Below are 17135 nucleotides of genomic sequence, written 5' to 3' on the forward strand. Positions count from 1 at the left end.
ACCTCTAACGTGGTTGTGGAGATTAGGCAGAAACAACACACTGCGGGAACTAGACCGTAGGAACCTCAAGGGCTCCAGTGGGTAGGAGAGGGCTTGGAACATTTAAAGAGGAGGCCATCAAAGAAGCAAGCCAGACACAAAAGGACAAATACTGAATGACTGCGCTGTTGTGAATGAAACGTACTATGAGATATAAAATGTATCATGTGAAATATGAATATGGGTAAAATTGCATACATAAGACCATTTTCCTTTGAGGCTGAGCAAATGCAGGTTAACACTACAAAATGTTAACATCAGACAAAAAGCAAACACTGTATGGAGTGAAGGAGACCAGACACAGAGAGCTGCATACTGTATGATTCCTTTCATGTAGAGTGTCATATAGATCAATCTATAGAGTGAACTTAGATTGGTGGTTGTGTAGGGCTAGGGAATGCATGCTAAGGGGTTAGAGTCTTTTGGATTAATGAAATTGTTCTAAAATTTTTGAGGTAATGAATGTACAACATTGTGATTAAAAGCCATTGATTATACACTTCAGATAGATCATATGGTATGTGACTATATCTCAATAAAACCACTTAATAAGCAAACAAATAACTGTGCAAGAATACCAGAAATAGCTGCTGTGTACAGCAGGGGAAACAGAGAGAGACTGAGAGGTGAGGAATGTTCTTGTTTGTTTGTTTTTTGTCATTTAATAATGATTGAAGTGATGGACACACAACTATGTGATTATACCAAATACCACTGATTGTATACTTTCATGAATTGTATGCTTTATTAATGTGTACCAATAAAATTGATTTGTTGGAAAAAAAAACAAAAGAATATAGGCTTTCAGCTGTAAGAAATGAAGTCATGACGCATATGACAAGATGGACGAACCGGGAGGACATAGTGCTGAGTGATACAAGCTAGACACAAAAGGACAAGTACTGTATGATTGCACTATTATGAACTAAATATATTGTGTAAACTCATGGTGTTGATAATTAGAATATAGGTCAAAAGAAAAAAGTATGAGGGTAGAGAATGGAAAGCTGGGGGTTATTATGTGCAGAACTGGTAAAAAAAAGTTGTTAGTAAATCTTTGGAAATGAACAGAAATGGTGAAAGCACATCACAGTGTTTGTAACTAGCAGAGCTATTACATGGATATGACAGTGATTGAAAGAGAAAGTCTTAGAAGGAAAGCTAAAATATGTTTACATGGGACTGTTTAACATGGCAAAACCTCATATGAAATACAAATATGGGTAATATTGCATATATAAGACTGTTTTTACAAAATACAAATAACCTAGGAGATGGAAACAGAATAGCAGCTATGTACAGCAGGGGAGGCACAGAGAGGATGAGAGGTGATGAGTTTTCTCTTTGTATGTTTATCTGTTTTTTATTTATTTTTATTATTGTTGGAATAATGAAAATGCTCTAATAATGATTGAAGTGATGAACACACAACTATGTGATTATACCAAATACCTTTGATTGTACACTTTGGGTGGATTTGTGCTTTACTAATCAACTGTGGTTAGGAACGTGGGCAATGAACAACAGCCTGGGGGGACCAACATTGGAAGACCGAGCAGAAATAAGAGCACGTTATCAGATGCCATCATATATGGAGACAGAACATAGACAAAACCTCAGGGGAAGGGAGTATACTGAACTCTGTGACTGAAGTTAAATTTCTTTCTCCCACCAGAATGGGGCTCATAATAGCAATGAAATTTAGTTAGACAAAAATAAAGCAAGTTAGGTCTTTGAGGGGAAAGTTTAGTGATATGCTCATTGATTCTTTGATTTAACCTTTTAATACTATTTATTTAATTTTGGTTTCTGTGGTGGCTCATTATGGTCTTCTTTAGATTTCCTCTCACTTGCTTGATGGTTTCTTTTTAAATTTTTTATTTTTATTTTTAAAGAAGCTTTAGATTACATAAATGTTACATCAAAAATATATGTGATTCCTACAAGATGATGTGAAGAGATGACATAACAAGGAGATACAACGAGGAAACACATTAAGAGACACAACAAACAGGCAACAGAGGTGGCTGAAGTGATTGTGCACCTCCCTCCCACATGGGAGGTCCCAGGTTTGGTTCCCAGTGCCTCCTAAAAAGAAGACAAGTGGACACAAAGAGCACACAATGAACCAGATGCAGAGAGCTGACAGTGAGTGCCAACAATGAGGGGAGGGGAGAAATAAATAAGTAAAATAAACCTTAAAAAAATATATATATAGGGGATTCCCGTATACTATACCCACTTTCCCCCAGTGACAACAGCTTTTATTAGTGTACATTTGTCACAATTGATGAACACATATTGAAGCATTGTTCTGTCGTCTATGTTTGCAGTATAGTTTACACTTTGCACTGCACAATTTCATAGGTTTTGACAAAATGTAAAATGGCCTATATCTGTCATTTCAATGTCATGCAGGACAATTCCAGTGTCCCCCAAATGCTCCATGTTACACCTATCCTTCCTTTTCCTTCCCCTTTGAACCTCTGGTGACCACTGCCTTTATATCAATGACAGAAATTCTTCCATTGCCAGAATAATCATAGATCTACCTTAGTCCATAGCTGCATTCCCCCCTTACATTTGCACATTCCTCAGTATTGAGGATTTGGGGATGGTGATGACCTTTCTGTTTCTGATTGAGAGGGGGCATAGATCCCATGGGGCAGGTGGATGGAATTGTCTTGCTTACAGTTGCCATACCTTGATTAACATGTCGTTTTCATGAAGTTATCATGGCCAAGAGTTAATAGGCTAATGAGCTAAAAAGAAGACCCTGCATTGGCTAGACATTTGCTTCTGGTTTCACAGAGGAATCAAGATACTAGAATGACAAAATGAGCTCTTGAACTCTAAATGTGAGGGGTCAGAGTAATGCAGCTCTTGCAGAACCTATCCATTCAAGGCACGTGGGCCCACCTGGGGAAGTTAATCATTCTAAACGTTTCTAGGACAGCCCCCACGATCCTGTGAATCTCTTCAATGGCAGCAAGTCTTCATAAAGAGACATTGAGTGGACTTGGTTTTGGGAAATAGTCAAAAATAGTTTAGAGCTTGGCTTAGTAAAATAAGATGCACCCATGGGATGGAATATCACTATGTTTTGTTTAAAAAAAAAAAGAGGAGGGATAATTATTTGTTGATGAAACTGCCTTTTCTACATCTCATAAAGCGCTGCAGGGGAGATGCCCCACGGACGTTCCGAAGGTGTTTTAAGAAATGGCAATATCACTGGCATAAATACACAGACTTGAAAGAACACTTTAGAGGCAAGCACACCTTTAGATGTATAAAGTCCTTTCAGCTAATTATAGAGCAGAGAGCATACACTTAATATATTATTTTTGATCATTTTAAGGAAAATAATGTTATAAGGATTATCTAAATTCTTTTATATTTTAAATCTTATTACTTTATAGCCATGCTGCATATTCCTTCCATGGGCTTATCGGAAGCATTTTATACAAACCAAATTCAAAAGCCATTTGCAGACAGGTGGCTGGTGAATTACCAGATCTTTAATTCATAAATTTAACTTCTTACACCCATTTGGTTGATTGTGTGTAATACACACAAACTATTTTTTACTCATAAAAACATGCCAAAACCTTTTCAGAGAGTTGCTTTTGTCTCTTTTTAGAGTGCTTATTCTTCAGTGTGTATAAACAAGCAAACGCTTTGATATTCAAATTAATGAAAGCAGTAGAAATGAGATGAATCCATCTGAAAATCACATGCTTTCACTTAATGTATATTAATGGAAAGCTCATGCACAGAAAAAAATATTTGAGGGAGTCTCTAATTCACATGCAATGAAAAACTCCCTTGCAGTTAAAACAAATAGAGAAAGGTTATTTTACAGGAAATCACAAAATCTGAGTTCTAGTTCTGCTTCCCCCAAAATAGCAAGTAGCTGGAAGCATGGACTTAGAGGTCAGAGAGAAATGGTTTTAAACTCTGACTCAGCTATTTGTTAGTTTTGTGACCTTGAGCAAATTAATTAATGTTTTTGGGCCTTAATTTTTCCATTAATTTTATGCAAATAATAGCAGTACTCTCGATTTTGGGAACTAAATAAGAGTCCATGTAACTCACTTAGCACAGTGTCTGGGACTTAATTACTTGTTGTTGTTATTGCTAAAAACATTTATATTAAGTTGGGCAACTCTGTGCATCAGTTTTCTCTCCCATAAAATGGGGCTATTACCTCATTGATCAGTGAGAAATGAAATTTAAAGAAAATGTACATGCCATGTCATGTTGGATTTCATCATGTGAAGCCACATGCTATTTTACTCACATCACAGAGAACATTAAAATGCCTTCTCTTATACTTTTCGGGCCCAATGTACATTCTCAAGTGCTTGCATCTCCTCTGCTAGGAATGAGGGTTGGATCATGTCAGCCTGGGTTATCTGAGTTTTCCCAGGCTCACCAACAGATGGGATCACAGGAGCTGTCCTAAGTCAAATCCCACTGGCTCCCGCATCCCCTGTTCCTATAGGACCTCTAGGCAACACCTACCCCACCCCCGCACACCTGTCTGGTGGTCCCCAAGAGGGGTCTGAGCTGTGCTCGATGATGCCTCGGCTCCTGCTCCAGCTCCCTGCTCAGTGTTCAATCCAGCAAAGCCACTTGAGCATGCACTCTCCCTGCTGTCATTGCCACTGTGCCCCCTCTGCCACCCCCGTAGACTCTGCACACCAAGCAGGCTTACAAAGCGTGGACCCTGGAGGTAAAAGAGCTGAGCTGGGCTGGGGAAGGGACTCTGGTCCCACATGCTCCCTCTCAGCTTGGCTCCAGCACTGCCTACGCCTGCAAGTTCGAGTGGGCCCTTTGTAGAGACAGTTTTCCTTTGGGTTCAGATGGGACAGAGTACGAAGGCGAATGTTTCACAAAAACCATCTTGTCCTACTCCCCTGGCTCATTTTATCTTTTTCCTCACCTCCAAATGGATTCATGCAAATAGAAGCTCAGAGGCCAGCTGGCCCATTATCTCCCAGACTCCACAGTCATGCTGGGTTTTTGAGCTCAAGCCAGATACTTCTTCCGATGGAAAATAGTATGACCTAGTGGTCAGAGCATGTTTTCCATAGTCAGATGGAGGATTTGACCTCCATCCCTCTTGCTAATTTCACACCTCTAAATCTTAATGCCCGTGCTATTAAAAGGGAAATAAGCGTAATTCCCATCATGAGCTATTGAGAGAAATGCTATAAAATGAATGTATCTAAGTTAGCATAGTTCCTGATACATAAGCTCTAAAAATGCTAGTAGTTATATATGAGATATACATTCTTTTAATATTAATAGTATACCCTCATCTTCTTTATTGTACCTCTCTATAATGCCCATTACTATATAAGATGTTATCAAATTAACAAATTTTCATTAGCATGGTATACCTTGATAACGCAGGTGGTAGCTTATTCAATTTGGGGAAATAATTCATTTCACTGATCATAGAAGTAGACTTCAAATGGCTTTGCTCTTTCCATACTTGGTGTTCTATGCAGAATTTCAATATCATTCCCCTCAACCAACAAAACATTTTCTTTATCAAATAATTTTTCCTGGTCCTTATATATATAACATTGCATTTTAAAAATCAGATTCCTGTTATGTGCAAAAGAGGAGACATCATTCAAACATTCACTGATTATGTGTTATTCCATTTGAATATGCAAAAAGACATAGATTGACCCCATCAACATGCTAAACTCTGCACAAGGTGCTGGGTAGATAGGGTGTGTCAGGGAACTGGTGGCTTTCGAGGTGGATAGCACATGTGGACAATGGTAGATATGGCAGGTGAACTAAGGAGACCAGGGTAGGGGGCTGAGCAATGAGCTGTCCACTGGACTGATGTAGTAAGTTCATATGGGCACAGTAAAGGAAGGTAACCACCCAGACTTCAGAGCTCCTCCCTCTCTGGCAGGTACTCCTCGACGGGGAGAATTCAGTCTTCTCCTTGCCCTGAACCTCATCATTCCATGGCCATGATCAAAATCTCCTTACTTTCATTTTAGACTCTCCCACACCTACTGAACCACCTCTTTGGAGTTCAGAGTTTAGGGAGGTGATTCTCCCCCTTGCCACTGTACGTGAATTCCCATCTAATTTTTCCTAGTACATTTGTCATACTCAGGTAGCTACCATGTTATTTTCACTCTCATCTTATTTTCGTAACATTCTGGGGCCTCCACCCTTCATCCATTCATCCCTCAAACTCAATTCATTCCAACCTCAGTCTTTCTGGAGAAAGATAAATTTTTCATCGACTCATGTTATAATAAATTTGTGCTCTTCTATGTCAGTGGCCCTATCAGGTTAGGCCAACATTCTCTTTAATTTTTTGATTGCCTAACAAATTGTCTTAGGGTCTGTCCCACTGCAAAAGCTGAAGCCTTCAAGTCCAAAGGCTTTGCATCAAGACCTATCACCATCATTTAACTCAGATGAACTTAAATCACATACCACTCTGTCTGACAAATTTTGTCTCTAGACTAGAGTCAAACACATCTTCCTAGCATGTTTTACAGCAACATGTGAAGGCTCTAAATGAGATTATGCAGAAGAAATTATTTTGTCAATGTTACAAGTTTGTGTAAACCCATGATGCTTTAGTCCCTATTTCTTAGTTGTCATTCTTGTTTCTGTGACAACTCTATTTTCTGAATGGAACAGTGAGCCCACTGGGCAGTCCTATTTCTGCTTATTACCCTATTTCCACATTTGCCCTCTTTTCCTTATCACCAATTTCAGAGGAAAAGGCAAGCCTTCCCATCTTCAAGATTAAGTCTTCCAACTGTGCTTGCTGAACTACAACATTTCACTATATCCCTGAATGAATCTCTCCTTCTTGACTATACCCTCACAAGCATGGTCTAGAAGAACATCCAGAAACTATCAAGTTTGGACAACGACCATCCCCAAAAACAGAGAGTATCTACAACTGTAAGCAAGACAATTCCATCCATCTGCCCCATGAGATCTATGCCCCCTCTCAATCAGAAACAGAAAGGTCATACCATCCCCAAATCCTCAATACTGAGGAATGTGCAAATATAAGGGGGGAATGCAGCTAAGGACTAAGGTGGATCTATGATTATTCTGGCAATGGAAGAACTTCTATCTTGAGTCTTCAAACTCTCTTCCACTAATGCTTAATTTCCTGTATGTCCATTTACTATCTTATTAGTTTACCTTATTAGTTTGTAGTACATTTTTGCTGTGTCTGAAATCTTTCTTCTTCTCTTTCTTATTCTGGTTGAGAGGAAATTCTACTTCATCTTTATCTTTGCTTTCCCAGTTTTATGAACAAGGGTGTGTATGGTCCAAAGATGGAAAGAGAGAGAACTCAAGATCTGAGACCTTTAAATTTCTTTCTGGATGCTTCTGACTAGTCACCAGGGAGGAAAAGGAGGAAGGAATTGGATTAGGCAGTTCTCTTGGGGAAAACTTGAGCACAAGAGTCTAAGTCAAAAAGGCCTGTGACCCCAGTGACATTTTCCACAAGTTGTTTCTTAACTGATGACCAAAATTGGGGAGTAACCAAGCCCAGAAAGTAATAGAGGCCACCACCATTATCAGTGACTTCTGCAACTGGAGACAGAGTCATACAGCCAAGCTGAAGGCCACTCAAACACCGGTTTAAGACATTGTAAATGGCACTGAGACATCAGTCAGAATAAAACAGTACTAATCTTAGAAATATTCAAACACAAGGAGTCTGGGGATGTGTGAGGATCTATCACAGAATGCTAAAGGTACATAGTTCTGATTTTTGTTTTTTTCTCATAGGTTACATTCAGGTAAGTCCTGCAGGCAATACAAGGTCTGAAAATCTGACTTGGTGTTAATTTAATCAGGCAGATCCAGGCAGATCCAAGACCTTGGCTCTACTTGGCAATAGGGCCCCGAATTTTCCAGGTCAAACCACATCCCTTGGTCCTCCCCTGAGTTGTCCTGAACTAATAGCATGGTCCCGCACCTTGCAAGTGGCCTGGGAATGGCTGAGGTTAGGAGATGCCCTTGTCTTCTGAAGCCACAGAGGATGCTGTGGGTACAGCCTCATCTAGATCAGGTAGAACATGTGGCCAAAGAATGAGGAAGCAGAAATAATCCAATACAACATGATAGAAACACCGAGATGAAGGGAAACATTGAAAAACAATCTATATAAAGGTTACATGTGGATCTGAGGAGTGACTAACTTTCCTGGGAATAGCTAATCCCACGGGTCACATTCTCTATATAGGTCCAGAAGGGATTAGGGATGTTTTGCCTGTAAAAGATAACCCAGAGAGAACTGAAAGCCACATCACCTGGCCAAAACAGTCAAAATAGGACTTCCAGGTAAAAGCTACAGGAAGGCAGATTGCAAAATAATTTAAGATAAAACACTTAACAATTCAAAAGGGAACAGGCTATCTTTAGAGGAACTATAATTAAGTGGTTAAGAGCACAGTTTTGAGAGTCAGTAACCATGGGTTTGAATCTTACTAGCTGTGTTCCTTAACTTCTCTGGGTTTCTTTCTCCGCTAAAGGCTATGAATAATAACATTACACACTGCCCCAGAACACGGAGAGGATTAGTGAGATAATGCCCATAAAGTGCTTGCTTGGGGTCTGGCACTTAAGAGGACACAAAGAATGGAAGCTATAATTATGGCTGTTTTTGTGCTGATACCTGTCACAAAGTAGATGCTGCCAACTCCAGATAGAGGAGACAGTTAGCCTAGGGGGACGTGACATAAAATCCAAATGAATTCTAGGCAAAAAAAATTACTTTAAAACTGACAGTTCAAAAAAGATGACATTCATTGTGTCCACTGGTAAAAGAAGCCTCCACATGGGTAAATCTGTCCATGGCAACTCTCCCTCCTGCCCACGCATGGTAGAACCTTCTCTCCCTCCTGCCCACATGTTATAGAACCATCTCTCCACCCTACCCATGTGTTGTAGAACCAAAAATCCCAACACAACAAACCAGACAAATCAATAAAGTTAAAACAAGAATTCCCACATGAAGTAACCACCTAATTGGATTATGACATAAAGAGCTTCCATGTGCATGTTGAAAATATCTGTAAGTGATTTTATATGACCTTAAGCAGAATAGCAAAGGGCTAGTGATGATATAAATAATAGAGCAGGAAGATAGCATACAGTATTTAAGGTTTTTGAGACAATGAGCAAGCATAAAGCTGCCATTTGAAATGAGAGTGTCTAATCGAATTCTATAAGGAATTGATTTTCTGATCTTTTGATTTACTGGAAACACTTGGCCAAACTGCTTTCAGAAAGATAAATACAAGTCTCTCAGCTGGAGACTTAAAGGCAGGCTCTGTCTTGAATGAAAACAAGAACTTACAGACCTTGCGCAGCCTACTATTTGGTTTTAGAGATTGTCTTTACGAAATGAGTATTAAAAATATGTGTCCTGGATTTACATGGGAGAGGAAGGGTTTATTAATTTAGACCATTTTCATTGTTAGCATGAAAACTCAAAAACACGTTAATATTAGACATAAGCCTGTATAGGATGCGAAAACCTTCGAGGAAAATAGAACTTTATCTTCTTCAAAGTGTGAAAACCCCCATCCCAATGCCAAACTCTTTCCTTTGTCCAGTCATTGGTCTGAAGCAAAAGGGATCCAGATCCACAGTCCCAGACACTGGGCTGGCAGACTCAGGTTAAGCAGTCCACCTGGAGCCTTCTGTTTATGAAATGGCCATGTTGTCTCAGTGGAGTAAAGGAAAGAGCACGTCAGCTCCGTTCCCGCTGTGGGTCTTCCCTGCCTTCCCACTCCCAGCAGAGCCAGGGACTCTCTTTACCTGGTTCCGGCTGGCTCAGCTCCTAATGGCCTTCCTCAATTCCCATTCTGTCTGCTTCACTCTTGACCAACACAGCAAGTGCACACAACAGAGGTTTGCAGCCTAGCTGGGACTTGAAACAAAGGAGGCTCATTCTTTTTTTTTTTTTTTTTTTTTCAATTTTCTCCATCCGTCCATGGTGGCTGGCACCTGGGAAAGGCACTGGGACAAATCAATTTCCAATAACCTCAGACAGCACAGGGCCTTGGATAATAAGCAATCCGTCTCCCTGAAGAACAAATCTGGTCTAAAAGACGGCTCCTGGGTTTGCACAAAGCACAGCTGCAGAGAGATGAGAAAAATTACACCTTGACTCCAGTCTGCCAACACCAGTTTGGATTCTGTTCCACTTGACTGTGTCATCAATGCACTTCAGAAATGTGGAGGCCATTTTCAGGTGCAGGTCAAAGGTCATGTCGAAAGAAAGCAACACATGATAGGGGCTTGGGAAATGGTCTGGTGGGTTTGAAGGCTCTGTGAAAGTCAATTTACATAATTTAGGCTATTAGGAGGATCAAGTTCATCAGGAAATTGTGGTTCAACATAGACAAGAACATTGGATCTAATAATTGTTGACGTTGAAATAAATGGTAAATAAGGGTTTGATATTTGCATTTCTAAGGATCATTTGCTATAGGAAAGACCAGCATATGCTTCAGGTTTCTTACAAAATAAGATTCTGTCTGCTCAGCCCAATCCAGCCCCAGCTACCACTCAAGCTGCCTCTTTCCTCTACTACTTCCAAATCCCCTCTCCAGCCACAGGGAAGCACTGCCTCTGTCCTCACTGATTCATTCATTGATTCACACACCAATTCATTTATTCAGCTTAGCACACAGCATCTTATTTATTGACCTAAGCCATCCAGGAGGGTGAGCAGGGTGAGTGTGTTCATCAGACTTGTAGTAGAGTCATGAAAGTTCTGCTCAGGCATTTGAACGTCATTCCTGCGGGACATGGAGATTCCATGAAGGACACAGAAGCTCAAGGGCATCTTATCACAGAATTGGTTTTGCCTGGTTTTCCCTTCGGAAGTATTATGCTGGGGCTACTGAAAAGAAGAAATGACATGGAACAAGAGTGGACACAGAGGCTATTTAATGACCCAGGAAAGGCATAATAAGATTTTAAATGAACCCTGTGCTAGGAGCAGGGAAATACGGAGTTAATCTAAGAGAAATTCAGGAGGTAAAGTCGTGAAGGACTTGATGACCAAATGGAAAAGGAAGTGAGAGAGAGGAAGCTTCCAAGAGGTGCTGGCTTTCTAGCTCAGGTGACTGGAGACAGGTGAGATAAGAAGTGTAGGTGAAACAATTTTGTGGGGGCAAGATAAATCCTTTTACATGTTCTGTTTTAGGTACTGAACTACCATCAGGGTGTTAAACAAATAGATCCATGCTCTTTGGGGTGGAAACATCAACAATGAATTAATATCAAGTTTCTATTCTGTTTTGTTTCTGTTCCATCTTGTGGCTTTCACCTGACTGATCAAAGACTCGAAGTGCTAGTATCTTTTTAACATCCATTTAGAAGGATTTGTGAGATAATGAAACACAGGCAAGTGTTGTCAGGTGAGTAAATTGGTACAGCCTTCCTAGAGGGCAGCTTAGCAGAATGAGGCTCAATTTGAAGTGTGCCGGCCTTATGTGGTAGATACTTTATATCTGAGTGATGATGGTTTGTAGCTTGTGGTCAGCTGAATTATGGACGCCAACAAACATATGTTCTTAGTCCGCGTCCCTCTGGGTGTGACCCAGTATAAACAGGACCTTTTGAAGACGTTGTTTTCGGTTAAGGTGTGGTAAACTGAACAGTATGGGCCTTAACCCGGGTTACTAGGGGCCTTATAAAGAGAAAGTCACGGGGAGGAGCCAGATGCCAGAAGTCAGTGGAAACTGGAAGAATAGGGAGAAAGGAGAGGACTGTGATGGGAGGCTGAGATAAACCCAGTAATCCCAAGGATTGCAGCAGGCAGCACTAGAACGCTACAGACTTTGGGGGAAAGCAAGCCTTGCCAATATCTTGACTTCAGACTTCTAGCTTCAAAACTGTCAGCCAACAAATTCCCGTTGTTTAAGCCAATCCATTGTATGGTATTTGTCATAGCAGCTCTGGTAAACTAAGACCCACAACTCCTCTTATCAAAAAGTGTAGTCTATCTCTGCATCCTTGAATCTGGGCATTAACATGACATTAGCACAGGACTGAACAGTGTTTGTACATTGGGGTTTGCTCTCTTCTCCTACTGGGAACCCATGTGCTATCATGTGAACAGTCCAGGATAGCTCCCGAGAGGATGAAAAACAAGGTGGAGAGAAACCTCAGGCATCTCAGACATCTCGGTTGGCCCAGCTAGATAATTCTTTGTTGCGGAAGGCTGTCCTGCACACTGTAGGATGTTTAGAAGCATCTCTGGCCTCCACCCATTGGATGCTGGAGCTCTCGTCCCCCAAGTTATGACAACCAAAAATTTCTCCAGACTTTGCCAGAAATCCAAAATCACCCCTAGTTGAAAAACACTGTTCTAGATTATATTTATTGTTATGGTGAAATGTTCCAAATACATATTAAGGAACTATTATATGTTATATATTGTCATAGCAAGTAACATTTATTATATTCTTATATCATATACCCCAGGGTAAATATTTTATGTAGATTATGTTACTTAATCCTTCCACAAGCATAAGAGGTAAGTATGATAATGATGATTATTAAAGTTTTACATATTAGGGAACTGAAATGCACAAAGGATAATTTATTGTGCCCAAACTCACCCAGCCAGTAATTAGGAAGGCCGGGTTGAACTCAGTCTGTTTCTAGTACTGCTCTCTTAAGTACCAGCCAATTCTGACTTTTTATTACGAACTAAAATTAGATTATAAAGAATACGTATAATGTGATATTTAAATTTTTATTTTAATTTATTTTTTACAGCATCAAAAGTACTTTTATTATGTGTAGCAAATTAAATTAATAATTTTTTAATTTATGGAATTCAACATGTGAATTCCACTGCTTAATTATCAAAGTCAACTTGGTTCCTCTGAAGCTTGAAACAAGAATTTATCTTCAAGGTAGCTTCTTAAAAGAAGAACCTACAACTGTTTCCAGTCACCCTACATAATAACAAGAATATAAAGGTTTTAACCAGGAATGGGTTCTGGAGCCAGCTTCCTTTTGTAAGCTCTACTACATAACACATAGTTAATAACGTATATTATTTGGATTATCCAGGTAGAGCATATTTGTAATCAGCCTAGCCTATAATAGCCTTTACCAGATTTCAAAGATAGATAGCATGAAATAATTACATGAGAAAATAACATGTAGTTTCCTTTATTTCTATTGATCAGGGCTGATATGAGCAATGTGTTGAAACAAAACATGGAAATAGAATGTTCCCAATAGGCTGAATGCTAGCAAGGGAGCAAAAAGCAAGCCCAGTGGAGTTCTTTCTATGGTCAACTCCACAGCAAATCAGAAACTGCTTAATTTTTTAAATGAGGGGTACTGCATGCAAGCATAGAGAAAACCTGCAAGGATGTACACCAAAACATTAAGAGTGAATTATTGCCATCTGTGTGTTGGAATTTCTCATTTATACTTTTTCTGTATCTCCATTTTAAAGCAATAAACATCTACCTGCTTTCAAGGAGGTGCTAGTTAGTAAAAGAGACTAACATATACGAAAAAGCTCTAATGCAAGAGCGAAAATGAAGTGTGGACTGTAACATGAAAAGCAAAAGAGTGATTATTTCTGATGAGCAGCATCTGAGAAGGTGGGGAAAGTTTTAGTAGGCTCTGAAGGTAGTGAAAACGTTGGCAGATGCACCCAAGATCAGAAGGTCCAAGACATGGGAGCAGTGATATGCAGGGCCTGATAGTAGAAAGGCAACAAGTCTGGGTATGAATCGAGCAAGTAGGAGATAATACTGGAAGGAGAGTCTGGTATTTACTTTGGAAGGAACTGAGTGCCAGAATGAAGAGCTTGGATTTCATGGTGAGCCGCTGAAAATTGTTGAGAACTGGGATAATATGGGATTTTACAATACCTAAGTACTCCATCACTTGAGGAAAATTACACTATGGTCATTAAGTGCGCCAACTGTGGAACCAGTCTACCGAAGTTCAACCCTGGTTCTACTACTAAGCTTATGCATGATCTTGGACAAGTCATTTAACCTCCCTCTGATTTACTTTTCTCAATGGTAAGTTGATACTGTGAGAAATGAATGATGTAATAAAGGCAAAGTAGCTAGAATAGTGCCCAGCATATGGTTCACAGATGTTTTAGCTACTAGTATTAATTTTCTTTTTCTACTTGCCAAAAATAATGGACATTCCTCCAGATGAATAAACATAAAACTACATTTTTTCAAAGTGTCACAATGCTTCAATTTTTAAAATATTACATTATTTATTCAATGTACTGTTGATAGGTATTCAGATATTTTCCCATAGCTAAGCTATGAAATGCTGTATCATTGGATATATATCCTTAAACATTCAGGCTCTTATTTCCCTAGGATATTTTCCCAAATTCAGATTATTGGAGTGAAAAGGTATGTGCATTCTCAATTTCAAAAATGTTTGCTGGTTAAGTTCCAAAAATATTGTAGAAATTCACTGTTTTCACTGTTTTCGCTGTTTTCACACATACACATACACACATACACACCAGCCCTGAAACATCAATCTGATCACTATAATAAAGTATCTTAAGGTTTTTTAATTTGCATTTTTGCAGCCACTAGTGAAACTGAACTTCGCTTTATAGTTATTGGCCATTTGCATTTTCTCTTTTATGAGTTTCTTATTCATAGGCTTTGCTCATTTTACTATGTCTATATCTTATCATTTTGTAGTGGTCTGTGAGAGAAGGTTTACTGTGATGGTCTGAAGCTGTGTGTACCACAGAAAGACATGCTCTTAGAGTTGTCCATTCCTGTGGGTATAGACACATGTGTAAGTAGAACCTTTAGACAAGGCTTACCTCATTCAGGATGGGTCTTAATCTTATTACTGGAGTCCTTTATAAATGGAATGAATACATACAAAGAGAGAATGTATATATGTCAAGTAATTTTCTATCTTCTAAGGCTTCATCATTTACATGTACTAGTGAATGACCACCCTCTGGATGAGGGTCTGAATCAAGCTCTTTCCTAAACTCTGAGGAGTTGTGGTTATTGAAGTATGAACATTCAATGCAAATGCATTAGATGAGGTACATGTTTCCTATTATGAAATCAATACTTGTAAGAATCTCCCTGAAATGAAATAGCATCACATTAATCTTCATACATGACCTTAAGGAAAAACCTTTCCTGAAAAGGATCTCAGCTTCACTGCGATTGAGCCACTATCTTATTATGAACCCCATCTCTCCAGGGCAGCCTTGCATCCCCAAGTGGCAGGTTCTTCTCTGGTACCTTGTAGGAATATATGAGACTCAGTAAGAAGTTCCCATAATTCTTGAGAAGACCAAGGACTCTAGGCTCCCTGTGGCTTTCAGTTAGCTGAGGGCAACTCCGTATATCCTGGCTCAAATGCTCACTAGATCAAGGACTGTACTATCATATGTCTAGACATTTCTCTTTGCAATGAAATAGTAAGCTCAGTTGTCATTTTCCACTTTGCTTTTCAGGAACCCCGATGTTTTCTTGGATGCAGAACAAGGATATTTAGCGTTTCTCCTTGTGAGTAATGATCTATTTATGGACCTGTTCCTCTGGCATGTTTCCCTTGACATAGTTCTCAAGACACAGAGAAAGAAAGAAATGAAATTGGGCCAAATGGCAAGTGAGTATGGCAACTGAGATGAAGGGCAGGGTGATTCACTCAGTCTGTCGATCAACAAATATTTATTGAGCCTCTACTGTGGACGAGGCTGGGGCCACCTACCAATATGGTGTGATTTGAGGAAAACCACAAGTCTCACCAGAAGCTACAACATCTCCCTCGGCAATAAAGTTTTAGTTACTAGAGATTTTAGAAATATCTTAGCCAAGATTGGGAGCCTGAGAAAAAGAGACACAACAGTCATTGAAAGGGGCAAGAAGAAAAAGAATTTGAAGGGCTGCCCAAAGATAAGATGGTATTTAAGACAGATTATAGTCACAAAAGTATTTGGAGAAAGAATTAGCCTACAGCATGACCACTATAAAACATATATGGTTTTTTTTCAAAGATTAATTAATTATTTATTTATTTATTTATCTCCCCTTTCCGCCCTGCCCCCCGCCCCAGTTGTCTGTTCTCTGTGTCTATTTGCTATGTGTTCTTTTTTTTTTTTGAACAAATCTCATATAATTTTATTTTATTTTTTTATTTTTTTAATTTTATTCATTTTGTAAAAATATTACATTCAAAAAATATGAGGTCCCATTCAACCCCACCACCCCCATCCCACCACTCCCCCCCCCAGCAACACTCACTCGCATCATCATGACACATCCATTGCATTTGGTAAGTACATCTCTGGGCATCTCTGCACCTCATGGTCAATGGTCCACATCATAGCCCATACTCTCCTGCGTTCCATCCAGTGGGCCCTGGGAGGATTTACAATGTCCAGTAATTGTCCCTGAAGCACCACCCAGGACAACTCCAAGTCCCAAAAACGCCTCCACATCTCATCTCTTCCTCCCATTCCCATTACCTATCAGCCACCATGGCCACTTTTCCCACATCAATGCCACCTTTTCTCTGTGGACCTTGGATTGGTTGTGTCCATTGCACCTCTATGTCAAGAGGAGGCTCAGATTCCACATGGATACTGGATGCAATCCTCCTGCTTTCAGTTGTAGGCACTCTAGGCTCCATGGTGTGGTGGTTGACATTCTTCAACTCCATGTTAGCTGAGTGGGGTAAGTCCAATAAATCAGAGTGTAGGAGTTGAAGTCTGTTGAGGCTCAGGGCCTGGCTATCATATTGTCAGTCTAGAGATTCAAATCCCCTAGATATATCTTAAACCCCAGCACCAACTACACTTCCAGTAAAGTAGCATGAAAGCCTTGTGAAAAGAGATCCCATCTGTGTCCAGCTCCATCACGCAGAAACACCAACTCCAAAGAAGGGCTGTTGTCAGCGGCATGGGAATCTGTGTTTCTTTTTGTTGCATCATCTTGTTGTGTCAGCTCTCTGTGTGTGCGACACCATTCCTGGGCAGGTTGCACTTTCTTTTGTGCTGGGTGGCTCTCCTTACAGGGCGC

At 39.8% G+C, this 17135-nt stretch overlaps 1 protein-coding gene and 1 non-coding gene across 3 annotated transcripts in view; both read right to left on the minus strand.

Annotated features, from left to right (window-relative positions):
* The window catches only part of PLPPR1 (phospholipid phosphatase related 1), a 316568-nt gene that overhangs the window by 280756 nt on the left and 18677 nt on the right, over nucleotides 1-17135 (minus strand). The window lies entirely within an intron of this gene.
* Nucleotides 13315-13436, minus strand: LOC111761881 (small nucleolar RNA SNORA32). Its single transcript, XR_002795120.1, has one exon. It is a non-coding gene; the product is annotated as a small nucleolar RNA SNORA32 (small nucleolar RNA).

This window comes from Dasypus novemcinctus, chromosome 8 (genome assembly GCF_030445035.2).
Source record: "Dasypus novemcinctus isolate mDasNov1 chromosome 8, mDasNov1.1.hap2, whole genome shotgun sequence".
Classification (NCBI taxonomy): Eukaryota; Metazoa; Chordata; class Mammalia; order Cingulata; family Dasypodidae; genus Dasypus; species Dasypus novemcinctus.